This window comes from Euleptes europaea, chromosome 4 (genome assembly GCF_029931775.1).
Source record: "Euleptes europaea isolate rEulEur1 chromosome 4, rEulEur1.hap1, whole genome shotgun sequence".
In the NCBI taxonomy this organism is placed as follows: Eukaryota; Metazoa; Chordata; class Lepidosauria; order Squamata; family Sphaerodactylidae; genus Euleptes; species Euleptes europaea.
In genome coordinates, this window is record NC_079315.1 from 69,364,724 (window position 1) to 69,379,788 (window position 15,065).

Here is a 15,065-nt window from a genome sequence, read left to right on the forward strand (position 1 = left end):
CCCCCCCACTTTTTATTTTTTCCTGTTTAAAAGCTTTTTTCCTGCTCACAGCTAGAGTTGCCAACCTCCAGGTAATAGCTGGAGATCTCCTGCTATCTATCTCCAGCCAATAGAGATCAGTTCACCTGGAGAAAATGGCCACGTTGGCAATTGGACTATGGCATTGAAGTCCCTCCCCTCCCCAAACCACGCCCCTTCTCAGGCTCTGCCCCCAAAATCTCCCGCCGGTGGCGAAGAGGGACCTGGCAACTAGGGCTGTCGATTCGGTTCGTCCTGAACCGAAAAATAGTTGAATTTCCCCCTATTCGGCGGTTTTCAGTTCGGATGGAACCAAATAAAAAAAAGCGGGAAAACGACGAGCCGAATTTGGCGATTTCGCGGCGATTGCTGAATAAATTCAGCAAATTCGGGGGCTCCGAATCAGCAGCATAACCATCAGTTAGTAAGCAACTAGCAGCATTCTCCCGTGGCCAAGCCAGGTGGTCTTCTGGCCAATCAGTCACAGTTGAGTGCATGAGTCCAGCTGTTGCTCGACCAGGGGAGACAAAGAGAGTGTGTCTGTTTGTGTTGTGAGAGAGATTCCCATGTGGGGGGTTGCATGTGGTCCCCTCAAGCTACACTGAAAGTTTGGGACCTCTACCTCCAAACATGCCCCCCCCAGAGCAGCAGAAAGGTGCGAATGTGAACACGCAACCCCCCCCCACATGCCTTTTTTTGAATTCGGTTCCATCCGAACTGAAAACCGCCGAATCGGGGGAAATTCAGCTGTTTTTCGGTTTGGGATGAACCGAATCGACGGCCCTAACTCAAACATGTCTTACCTTATACTTGATTAGTGGTTTGACATGTTTTTCTATTATCAAAAAGTGTTACTAATATAAGAATGTAGTTGATCAAAAGAAAGGTCCCAGTGTCACTGAATGAAGTCAATAATCATGCCTACATCAAACATTTTCATTGTGCATAGCCATTAAGAAATTAAATAGAAAATACAAGATTAAACACAACACAGTGACCCTTCATTAATAAGCTTTTTATTTATTTATTTATTTTAAACCCAAGTATTTATTTATCTACAGACTGTCCCCAGAGGCATGACTGTTTCAACAATTCCTGCTGTGGCTTGTTAGACAGATGCTCACCTTTCATACAGCAATCTTGTCAACACTTTGATCAAGCTACTGAAAAATGTAATAAATTACCAATATATGAAACACATTTCATGTTCTACTATAATTAAGAGATTGTATATGTTTTTTTAAAAAAAAAACTGTTATGCATTTTCAACTGTGTGATGATCAAACAGTATGAGTTCTAAAATGTGCAGAAAATCAGTCATCTAGACAGATATCATCATGAAGTGCTCTTGCATACAGTTGAACATATACTCTGTCTTGTGCCCAGCTGTTGCCAGATCTATCCTATGGAATGAAAGGTTTACTCTGGAAAATAAGGTGATGGCCATAATCCAAACAGGTTGAGAAACATGCTTGTATATGCGAATTTTTCCCTTTGCACAAGCTAGAACACAAGAAATACATACGGAAAATCTGTACTGTTGGGACATGTGGCAAGAGCACCACATTCCCCATTGTGCCCAGTACTCTTATTGGATCCATTATAATTGTTTTATTACATGCAACTTTTTTAACCACTCATAAGTTACACATGGGCATGTGATTCATATTTCTTGGAGGAAGACTCTGGTTTTAAATGTTGGTACTTTTGATATTTCTGATCAACATGAATGACTTTTCAGTATTTTCATGGTCCATCGTAATGGAAAGAAGGGAAATCCCTTTAATCAGGGTGCAATAGAAGACATTCTCCATAGACAGTGATTGTGTTGAGTTCCCATTTTTCTTCTCTGCCTCTACTGCCGATGGGCTGACTGCCATTCTTTCTTTTTCAGAATCTCTCCACCATCCTGAATATTATGAATGGAACCTAGCACATGGATTGGGTCCCTTTGAAATTGTTGATTAGGTAGTTACTTTATGAATGCTCTCTGTTTTTGAAGGGAGACACCTGAGAGCAAAGATAATGTTATCATTCTGTAGACTTCTTATTTACTTCTTGTGGACATATTCTGTGTTAGCTCAGCTGTTCCTTCCATGTCTGATGAATTATCAGTCCTTAGACCCCTCACAACAGCTGACCGGACAGAAGTGCAGTGTGCTCAGCAGCTGGAGTAACAAGACCAGCTGCTCATCCAATGGCTCCTTGCCATTCCCCCATGAAACACTAAGAAGACTGTATCACAAAACACAGGGAAGCCCGACAGCCTCCCCTGTGGAATGAGACACAACACTGAAGCTCTGAACAGCTGCCATAGGGACTGTATATTGAGGCTGAAATCTGAATCTTTACAGATGTAGTTGAAGTGTACAGGACCCAAGTAGACAATTGTCTGGTATCTGCAGCCCAAATTTATCAAAGGAGAACTGAAGAGAAATGAAAGCAATCTGAATTAGAAAACAGATCACATACTGAGCACTGGCTTTGACCAGAAACTCTAGTGTTCGGTCTTTAAACAGTCTACTAGGTAACATGTTTACAGAAAACTGAAATATTTTGCCTAACTTTAATTTCTGATTGTTTAAAAATAATTTTCATTCCATCAAACATTACATTATATATACACTTTACATAAGGAGATTAGTCTGCTTCAAACATAAAATCTCCTTTTAGAATTAAGTGCTAGAATTTCCCCATAAAGGTATAAGGTGATATAGCAAAGAAATCTGAGATGAAAGCCTCTTGCATTTTTTAAAGTTCAAAGCAACTGCAGGGCCTGAATTACGCTGGTGTAATGGCACCAGGGGGAAGGGTTTCAGCCCCATTTTACTCCTTCTTCTCCAAAGCTGATTTTTGCCCCTCAGAGGAAAACAGGGGTGGGCACCCACACTTCAATTTGTTTCCTTGATCTAGAGTGCCATCCTAAACAGAGTTACAACCTCCAAATCCCACAGATTTCAATGAATTTAGAAGGGTGTGATTCTGCTTAGGATGGCATTGCTAACCTTGGTCCTTTCATGTGGCTAATTTGAATTAAGAAACAAAATACAGGAAATCTTGATCATAAATCTTCAGCATCATACCTATCTTGGCTTAAAGAGGTGCATTTTAAATCCTGTCTTTCAGACAATGGACTCAAGCCTTCAGACTTGAAATATTTTGAATTGCTACATTTAATTGTTTCATCTTTCCTCCCAATTTAAACTCTTTTACAGTACAAGCCTAAGAAGAGTTATATTGCTCTATACCAATGGCTGCAGAAGGGTGTAGGTGATAATTGTAGGAGAAAAAAGGAACAATGAACAGCAGATGGAGGAAACACACACAAGTTTTCCTTCAAGAGATTTCTCAATCCAACCTGAAAGATTTCCAAACATATGGCAAAGAGACAGTGGCTTTTTTAAGATTAAGGATGCCACAATTAGCCATGATGTTTTGCTCCCCATGTGATATTCATCTCTTTGCTAGTGGAGTTAAGTGTTCCAGACCAACATCATGCTGGCTGGCAACCGTTTTTCGTTGTGCACATGCATACACACACGCAACAGCAGCAACACAATTGTCCCAAGCAGGCGGCATCAATCTGTGGGAAGTCTTCCGTCAAAATAAATGGAAAAAAATTGAACATCCCTATGGGACTGACAGGCAATGCAATGTGCCAAGGCTTTCCCCGTGGCAAGCCTTTCACCATCTACTGCTCCCTTGCAATAATCAGCTCATTGCTGAATTCTGCAGGAGCACTGCATAGTTAGATTTTTGGAAAGTGAAGAAAGGTGGAGCCTAGATCAGCTCATTGCACCACATCCCAAAGGACAGTAATTTTCAGTCCCTTATTATGTTTGCCAACTTCCAGGTGGGGCCTGGAGTTCTGCTGGAATTACAAATGATTTCCAGACTGTAGAGGTCAGTTCCCCTGGAGGCCATGACAACTTTGGGAGGTGGACTGTATGGAATTGAGCTCCTTCTCCTCCCGAAACTCCGCCCTCTCCAGGGATGGGCACCAAATCTTCAGGAATTTCTTAAGCAAGAGTTGGTATCCCTATCCCTAACACTGGAGCATAACATGTCTTGAACAGAATGTGTGGTCACTAAGCAGCAGCTAAAAGAAGCAGTGGAATTAGTCTGACAGTCTGAGACAACGTATGTCTGCAGGAAAAAGATACAGGTATTCTCCACACCGTGATGATCCCCTTGTAGTTTTCCCATTGCCACTGTTTCTGCCACTTCAATGCAGTGGCAATGGGGCTTCCAGATGATGTGTTCTCCCACACTTTCCTTACCCCATTGCCCCACAATGGCCATTTCCTTCCTCATGCCCCCAGAGGCCTAGTTCTTTTTTCTTTTTATGACCTGCAGTAGCTAGATTGCTATAGTATTATAACATTATATCTATTTACCTAGTAAGTCTTCTGATTTCCCAGCTTTTATTTTTAAAAAGAAAATTTCTAGCCATTTTTGTTGCTGAGATACACTTTCCTTTTTATCTCTGCAACCAACTGTGGGGAAACAGGGCAGGGGAAGTAGCACCAAAGTGCACCTTCTGAAGAGCAGACTACCTTCTCCACAAAAGGCTAATGAGATAGATAGATAGATAGATAGATAGATAGATAGATAGATAGATAGATAGATAGATAGATGATAGATGATAGATGATAGATGATAGATGATAGATGATAGATAGATAGATGATAGATAGATGATAGATAGATGATAGATAGATGATAGATAGATAATTTATTTACGGCCCTTAGCCAGATAAAAAGGCTAATGAGCTTCAACTGAGTGATAGCAGGACACATGAGATCAAAAGATAGTTTGAAAAAGCAAGGAAACCACTGAAAGACAACGGATGGGCAACAAAGCCGTGTGGAATCTTGGAAATAATCTGCTGCAGCTGGGAGCCCGAACTGGAGCAAAAATCACCATAAAATAAGGGTGTGTAAAAAAAAAAAAAAACTCCGCTTCAAAGTAAGTCCATGTGACATTTTAAAAACTTGAGTCAGTTTAAAAAATATATATTAAAACTAAAGGAGTGTGATGGACAGGTTGGGATCAGCCTTTCCCTAAGAACCGTCATTGGGAGCTGGATACATGGTGGCAGCGTGTGAATGTGGAGTCCCCAACCCCAATAGTTCTGTGCAGTGTCTGAGTGAGGGGTGATTATTAAAAGGGACTGGGCCACCCTTTCTGGTGGCATCTCTGTGAGTGAAAGGGCCTGGGGTGTGAAATGGTCATGGCTCTCCATACGTTTTAAAAGAGGCAAGCTGGTGGTGAACTGGGACTGCCTGAGCTACCAGTAAACCTGAACCTGTGGGGCAGAGGGTGTGGAGGATGGTAGCACTCAGTGTGGGTGAGAAAAGAGTTAGTCACAAGCTGGTAATGGTAAATCAGTACACTACTTGTTATTTATTTCAATGGGGAAACACATTTTTGGGCGTAATTTCACCCCACCATATGCCAGCACAAGTGGGATGAAATTTTCAAGAATTGCAGCCCACAGAAGGGATTTTCCCTTCTAAATTTAGGCAGATATCCCCCTTAATTAAAACTTTTGCAGTGCAAACAAGGAGATGTGTGAATTGGCATGTGAGTGATATTTTCCTTCCTCCCTCCTATTTCCTTACCTTGCTGCAAGCGAATCATATCAGGAAAAGCTGAAGCTGCTCTTACATAAAGGTATAGATTCTGGGAGGTCACAAATCCTGAAACACCAGTCATCTATCGCACAGAGAGATTATAGATTATCTAATCCTTACTCAGCACTGATCTGTTACATCTTTCCAATTTTGCTGTGTCTGTGTGCTTACTGTTGGGACATTGAAACTTAGTCTCTGACTATTTACATTGATCCCCTTCAGGCAAAGATGAGCTTATACATAATCTGAAAAACTATCACAAGCCAATAAAATGGTGCAATGATCTGCAGAAAATAGATGTGCTAAGTGCAAAAATGCCAGTTAGGAGAACACTACTCCGATCTTCTCTGTCATATGCATACCTGGTGATGCTGTTGAGTCATTTCTCTCCATTGCTGCCTCAGCCCTACTCTCCCATTTCCCAGAAAATGAAGCTAGATAATCATGCACCAAAATAGGCATCAGATCTGAAGTCTTCCAATGACTCCTGAATACTTGAAATAATTTTGGTTGGATACAACCCCATCCAATATATCTTATGAGCAGTAAAAGAAAAATGATTTATTTTTGAAATTATGTAAGAAACAATATCACAGTAATCAGCTTACAACCAGGCTGCATTTACAACCAGGCTGAACTCAGGACTCCTGAGCACTAGTAAAGTTTACTGATTTTGCCTTCCGGATTTGGGCTCTCTTCATAGCTACAGTTTAGAATCATAGAGTTGTAAGAGCCCACCTGGGTCATCAAGTCTAACCCCACACACAATGCAGGAAATTCACAACTACCTCCCCCACACACACACCCAGTGACCCCTACTCCATGCCCAGAAGATAGCCAAGATGCCCTCCCCCCTCATGATCTGCCTAAGGTCATCGAATCAGCATTGCTGATAGATGGCCATCTAGCCTCTGCTTAAAAACCTCCAGTGAAGGAGAGCTTACCACGTCCCGAGGAAGCCTGTTCCACTGAGGAACCGCTCTAACAGTTAGAAAAATTTTCCTAATGTCTAGACTTTGAATAGTACAGTCCTAGAAAAGATAGAATACACGATTCAGCTGCAAATGCAGGCTGTGGAATTTGTTGGTGCTGCCTAAGGATTCTACCGAGAAGTTATGTCTATGGAAGAAAAAGTGTGCAATGGGCATCCCACATGGTCACAGCCAGTTCTGAAAATGTATCAGTTAATGCAATGCTGTGATCCAAATCTGGTACAAAGAAGGTTGCCTGTGATCTACTGCCATCATCCTTCTGACAACGTGTATACTAGGAATTCCTATCTGAGGAATATGTTAAACAAAAACACCTTTTTCACTCCCTGGAAAACTCGCAAATTAAGTGTCATGTACTCAAAATGTCCATAGCTTTGTTCCAGAAATATTGACAGTATATGTTGATGGATGAGCAAGCACTTGACTTTTGGAATACAAAGAAGAATCTGTAGGTCTAAGATAATTTTCCTTGCCATATTTTTAATACCTGCTACCCCCATAGGTTTAATACATAAATTTCAATATTACTTTAGTGATAAATATAAAAAGTATGGATGTGGAAGACAAAAAAAATCAAGCTAACCTTGAGTTTCATAACGAGATTTCCCCCCATCTCACTCTTGCCTATTTCATCTCTGTTATACAGAAGGTATGAAAAGACTTTCATAAGAACAGCAGTCATTCCACAACCAACTCTGAGATTACAGTCTCCAAAGCCTTCCTCTCTTTGACAGTTTTACCACTCAAAAGAAACTGAGCAGTTGAATATTACAGATGATGAATCACAAAATAGGGGGAGGAGAAGGAGAAAGAGAAGGAGGAGAAGGAGAAGAAGGAGAAGAAGGAGAAGAAGAAGAACAGTTTGTTTTTATATGCCGACTTTCTCTACCACTTAAGGGAGACTCAAACCGGCTTACAATCACTGAACAAGCAAAGAGATGACCCATTAGTATATAAAGGAAAAGAAATACAGATCTTCCCGGATTTGCCTTTCTCAGTTAGGAAAAAAAGGCGTGAATTTGACTCCCTACTTAAGTTATTACGTGAATGGGAGATAAGATATAGATGGGTGGGACCGTATTTTTTAAGTGTTCAACTCCCCTCTGGTAGAATCTTAAAAAGAACGGTAGAAGAAGCTTATGATTTAGAAGAAGAACTCAAAATGAAGACCAAGGAAAAAGACGCTAGAGCTGGCAGATCAGGCTCACCGCGGTACAAAGACAAGAACTCGGCGGTAAATCAAGAAGGTCTAATGGATGAGGGGGCAGCCTTCAAATAAAAAACATGATGGATGGCCTAGAAATATTATCCATTAATATAAATGGCCTGAACATACCACAAAAAAGAAATAAGATCTTTTACGCGCTTTCCAAGTATAAAGCAAATATAATATGTCTGCAAGAAACGCACATAAAAAGAAAACACAATTATCTACTAAATAACAAACGACTCGGCACAGTGTACACATCTTCAGCATTGGGGGGAAAAGGGGCATAGCAATATACATTAGAGATCCTACCATTAATGTTTTGGAAGCTATAAAGGATGCCAAAGGCAGACAGCTAACACTTAAATTACAACTTCCAACAGGAGAAATAAAAATATTAACTTCTATATATGCACCATTGTCATCAAAGGAAAAATTCTTCACAGAGCTCTTTACAACAATAGAAGAACAATTGGAATATGAGATTATTGTCATCGGGAACATGAATGGAGTTCTGGATGCCAAATTGGATAGATCTAAAAAACAAAAAAGCGGCAAACTTCCAAAAAATGTAAAACTAGATATGCAGCGTCTCAACCTGCAGGACATCTGGACAACTAAGAATCCTAATACCAAGGACTACACATTCTACTCGGATAGACATAGGACCTTTTCAAGAATCGATATGTGTTGGATCTCGACTACTTTGGTGAAAAATTTAGAATATATTAAAATATTACCTCGGACTTTGTCAGACCACAACCCAATAGTAATAAAATGGCAAAAACAGAAGAAGACAATATTCAGATGGAGACTAAATGATGCTCTACTTAAAGAGAAAAACCTCAATACAGGTCGCGAAGAACTTAAGGAATTCTTGCAGAGAAATGAACACAAGGAATGAGTCAAGCAACAATTTGGGACTGTTCAAAGGCCTACATGAGAGGTATCTTTATCTCAATAAACTCAAAAAATAAAAAAGATAGGGAAAAACGCTTGACAGATCTCCAAACTAATCTTGCACAGTTAGAGAAAACTCATCAATGAACAAATAGTAAAAAAGCTTTGAAAGAGCTCAAAAAGATAAGACATGAAATCGACTTACTTTATATAGACGAGATGGCAAAAAATTAAAATTTATAAAACAGAGACACTTTGCATATGCAAACAAGCTGGGCAAGTATTTGGCATCTATGATCAAAACAGAAAAGAACAATACTCACAGCAAAAATAAAAGGGCAGATAACACACAAAGAAGATGAAATAGCACAGTGTTTCCTAGAATACTTCGATGACCTGTACAAAAAGGAAAAACAAAATGAACAAACGGAGGAAATAAAAAATTATATCCAACAGAATCATCTGAACTATCTTTCCAAGGAAGATATAACCTTTTTAAATCAAGAAATCACTATAGAAGTAAAACAGGCAATAAAGAAATTAAAAAGTGGGAAGACTCCAGGGCCAGATGGTTTTACAGCCATATATTATAAATCGTTTATAGAAGAAGTGGCCCCAACTTTAGTGAAAGTGATGAATGAAATATACAAGAAAAAGAAGGTGCAGATTCTTGGAAAGAAGCATATATAATGCTTATCCCCAAAGGAGGAACGGATCCAACATTACCTTCCTCATACAGGCCAATATCCTTGCTCAATACAGATTACAAAATATTTACAACAATAATCACACAAAGACTGTTAGCTCAGGTAGAAACACTGATTAATCTAGATCAGACAGGCTTTATACCTAAACGTCATATGGCAGACAATATTAGGTTTCTGATCAACGCGAGAGAGCTTGTAAAGTACAGAAAAGAAAAAATGGCCTTTATTTTCGTGGATGCAGAGAAAGCTTTTGACAACATCTCATGGAATTTTATAAGACAAGTAGTTCATAGTATAAGCAATGAAGGTAATCTATTTCACTGGATATCTAGTATATATACGGAACAACAGGTGAAACTTATAATAAACGGTACTCTGACAAAGGATATTAACATTGAAAAAGGAACTAGACAAGGATGTTCTTTGTCTCCATTGCTATTCAATCTAACACTAGAAGTACTGGCAAATAAAATTAGAACAAATCAGAAAATAACTGGTCTAAGTGTACAAGAAGAAGCATTTAAAATAAGAGCATATGCTGATGATGTTTTGTTAACAATTACGCAACCAGAGACTAGCATCAAAGAACTTATGAATGATATTCAGGTTTATGGTCGATTGGCGGGTTACAAACTCAATAAAATCAAAGCAAAAATCTTTTTAGAACATCTAACAAAAGAAGAGGAATTAGAAATAACAACTATCTCAGGATTCACAATATCAACTAAACCAATAAAATATTTGGGAATAATCTTTCCAAAAAAACCCCAAGATTTATACAGTTACAATTATCAAACGGTCTGGAGTAAGATTGAATGTGATCTCCAAACTTGGACTAAGTTGAAGGTTTCTTGGCTGGGTAGAATATCTTTAATTAAAATGAATATACTTCCAAGGCTCAATTTCCTATTTCAAACTATCCCCATCAAAATTCCAGACAGGCTTTAAAATCCTGGCAACAAAAAATCAACAGATTTGTTTGGGACAAAAAACGTCCCCAAATAAAATTTAAAATTATGACGGACGAAAAGAAAAGAGGGGGCATGTCTCTTCCAAATTTAATAATGTATCATCAAGCGGCAACCTTGGTATGGATTAAAGATTGGGCTTCCGGTGGTGCGCTGGGACGAGTACGACGTTCCCTCAGGTTGTCCTGGGGGAAATCCAAGTTTGCGCTAATTTAGGGGTGATATATGCACCCCAATCCGACCCTTGCAAGTGGGTCGGACAGCAGGAATTCCCTGCAGCCCGCAAACACAGTTTGACCTCCCAAAGACTCTGAGGGAGCTTTATAAGTCCCCCAGAGCTTTGGACGCCGGTCCTGCGAGGGCAATTAGGGAAAGGAATCGCCAAAACGCAACTTTGGCATAAGGCTCTACCCTCCACCACCTTAATACCAACATAAGGACTATTTTAAGAAAAGAACCTCACCTCTCGATGCCTAAGTGAGTACAAAGAACCCTTCGTCTTTTACTGGCATTACCGAATAACCGGGGGGTAGATGAAGACATTCCCAGTACCTCTGCTCCTCCCTTATTTCAATCGGGAAAGTTTGATTCGTAAATTCCATCAGGATTAGCGGCAGGAGCCTTATCAAATAGATCAGCTTAAATCAAAACAAAGAGTTGGAAGGACGCTTAGATGATGGACTAAAATTTCCACCAATGAGAAGTAACTTTGAGGGAAGGGGAGGGTGAATTTCTTCCTGATTCTCTGGTGAAAAAGAATTTCCTGCCACGTTAGCAGCAAGGGATTCATCAGACCGGAAGCCCCTCCATACCACCCTCTCTATCATCTGAGTCACAACAACAGGAAACAAGTCGTAGGACCGGATACGCGTCGCACTTGAGTAACACAGAAACAATTCCTGAAGGAAACAACCATCGAGATGAGGCGGTAGAAGGTCCACGGCAAATTCAACTTCCGGAATACTTCCTGGTAGATCCGACCTAGAGCGTCCAGTAAAACTCGTTGGTATTTCAAAACTTTATTAAGCTGTTTGAAAGCCAATTTTGGCTCTTTTCAACCCGAAAAAAATTATTAAGCTGATCATTGAATTACCCTCTATTAATCACCAATTGGAGGGCCCTGTCTGAGGACATGATTTTTACCAGCTTTTTTCCAATGTAAATGTCTGGAACTCGGCCCCGTTCTGGCTCACTGCATTGCCCTGCCTATACTAAACTGAAGGAGTCAGCACAAGTTTCAGCTATGGATAAGAAATTACAGGATATGTTAGCCAAACAAACAGAGGCAACAACCAAGCAGTTTGAACAGATGTCTACACAGATGGCACAGCTAACTTCTATGATGACAAATCTTGGCCAAGCATCTCAAGCTATTAACCACAAATTGGATGTGGTAACAGGAGACCTTAAAGAAGTAAAAACTCAAATGAGCACTATGCAGTCAGATATGCAAGCAATGGACTCATCAATAAAGAAAGTGATGGAAGAGCATAAGGATACAAAGAAAAAATTAGCAAGCCAAGAAAAACAGATTGAAACAATACAATTAAATCAGACAGCTGTAAAAGATCAAATAGCCATGATGGAGATGAGAGTGAGAGAGACCAATGTTCGTCTGCGCAATTTTCCAGATATGATGGGAGATAACAAAGAAACTGTAGTTCCAAATCTGGCCTACCTGTTTCAAATGGACGAACAAGAATTGAACCAAGCTATTAACAGAGTATACAGAATACCATTACCTGCTAGAATGAAAAGGTCTAAGCCAAGAGACCTGATGATAGTGTTCTATGACACTAGGATTAAGGATAAGATCATGAAGATGCATTATGACAACCCGGTGTCAACAGGAGACACTCCTCTAATTTTATTAAAGGACATACCAAGACATCTACTCTCACAGAGGAATAATTATAAAGAATTTGTGTCTGTTTTGAAAGCTAATGGTATCAAATATCGCTGGATTATGCCACAAGGCTTGGCTTTTACCTACAAAGAAATGAAAATGACAATTACATCTACAGCAGATGTGGGAAAATTTCTGAGGAAATATAAATCAGATCTTAAAGGATTAACTGGGGATCAAAAGGAAGAGGAAGAAGAACAAGAAGAAGAAGAAGAATCACAGGGAGCAGCAGGAGGAACTAAATTATAGAGTGCATATTTTGCTTCAATAATCATTGTACCATGGCAAAAGTAATTTCTTGGAATGTGAACGGTTTGAATGAAAAAACTAAAAGGGCTAGAATTTTCAAATATCTACAGAAATACAAATACTCCCTAATTTGTTTACAAGAGACTCATATAGCAAAAAAACACAAAAAATATTTGGATAGGCAAATGCTTGGACAAGCATTTGTGGCATCGGCCAAAACAAAAACTAAGGGAGTAGTAATATATGCTCACTCTAGCCTCAGTCCTGAATTACTATATAAAGACAATGAAGGGAGAATTGTAATTATAAAAACCAAAATATTGGGGCAAAAGACGATTGTGGTAGGAATATATGCTCCCAATGAAGGAAAAACAAAATTTTATGGACAACTGCATGAACTGATCTCTCAGTATGCCAATGACCAGATTCTATTGATGGGTGACCTAAATGGCGTTATTCTCCCAACTTTGGATAAAAAATCAAAAGCAAAAGACGAAAATGAAGGATGTTTACCTAAAACCTTCTTCACCATGGCTACAGAATTGGAACTACAAGACATCTGGAGAACAATAAACACTACAGCCAAAGAATATACCTTTTATTCAGCGAGACATGACTCACACTCCAGAATAGACATGATTTGGGCTAGTAAATCAATTTTTACGCAACTACGTAAAATACATATTTTACCAAGAACTTTTTCTGATCACAATCCGGTTACATTTGAGTGGAACAATAAACAAGCATTTAGATGGCGATTGAATGATAAACTTTTAAAGGAAAATAAGATTCAAAAAGAATTGTATGATTTGATTAAAGACTTTTTTGAAGTTAATCTTAATGGAGAAACTACGCTGAATATAGTGTGGGATGCATTTAAAGCAGTTCTAAGAGGATTTATGATACAGAAACATGCAGCGTGGAGGAAAACTCAATTACAATTTACCAATAATATACTTTGGGACTTACAAAATTTGGAACAAAAACTTGTTATGGCATCACAAGAAGAAGAGAAAAATGAAATACAAATGAAGATTTCTGTATCTAAACACCAATTAAATTTGGTCATAATGGAGGAAATGAACAAAAACTTAAAATTTGCCAAACAAAAATATTTTGAACATGCTAATAAACCTGGGAAATTTTTAGCAACACAACTGAAAGACTCATTTCAGAAGAAGATTATAACAAAAATTCAAACTGTTAAAGGACCAGTTCATTCAACTACAGATATACAAAAAGAATTTGTTTCATTTTACACTAAGCTGTATCAGAAAGAAAATATTTCAAAACAGAAAATAGATAAGTTCTTAAGTTCAATACAGATGAATATTCTTTCAATAGACCAACGAGAATGGATAGATGCTCCAATTACAAGGGAAGAAATACAAGAAGCAATAATGAAACAAAAACCGGACAAGACACCTGGACCAGATGGAATTACTGCACTATTTTATAGAACATTTAGTGACAACTTAGCAGACTTTTTTGTATCACTTTGCAATACAATTTTGGATAAGGGAGTAGCCCCAGAGACTTGGTCGCATGCATACATATCGTTGATACCCAAAGAAGGAAGAGATCCAAAAAAACCATCAAACTATAGACCTATTTCGTTGTTAAATGTGGACTATAAGATTTATGCCTCGGTCTTATCGAATAGGATAAGAAAATTTATTAAAGACCTTATACATGAAGATCAGGCGGGCTTTGTTCCAGGAAGGCAAATTAAAGACAATATAAGAATCTTATTGGACTCATTAGAATATTATGATCAGAATATTCAACGATCAGCCGCCTTTGTATTTTTGGATGCGGAAAAAGCCTTTGATATGGTCTCATGGGACTTTATGGAAAAAACATTGGAAAAATTAAATTTTGGAGACCGTTTTTTGAAAGGTATATCGGCTATTTACACATCCCAGCAAGCGAAAATTTTGGTGAATGAATCAATGTCGGAAAATTGTCAAATTAAGAAAGGAACTAGACAAGGCTGTCCTTTGTCTCCGTTATTATTTTTGTTGGTGTTGGAAACATTATGTTGTAAATTAAGGAGTATGGAGGACATTCGCGGTCTAAAAATTAAAAAACATGAATTTAAATTGAGAGCTTTCGCGGATGACCTCCTGTTAATTCTAGAAAACCCAACACAATCAATGAAGATACTACAAGAAACTCTGGACGACTTTGGGGAGATATCGGGATTTAAAGTTAATCAAGAAAAAACAAAGATAATATTCAAGAATTTACCAGAAATAGAGCAACAGGAATTCATCTCGTTCACAGGTTGGGAGAAGGCCAACAAAGTTAAATATTTGGGAATCTGGATCTCAGCGAAGAACAAAGAATTGTTAATTAACAACTACTTTAAACTATGGGGTAAAATAAAAACTGATATGATCATTTGGTCAAATAAAAAGTTGTCACTACTGGGACGTATTTCAATAATTCAAATGAATGTGTTACCAAGGATGCTCTTCTT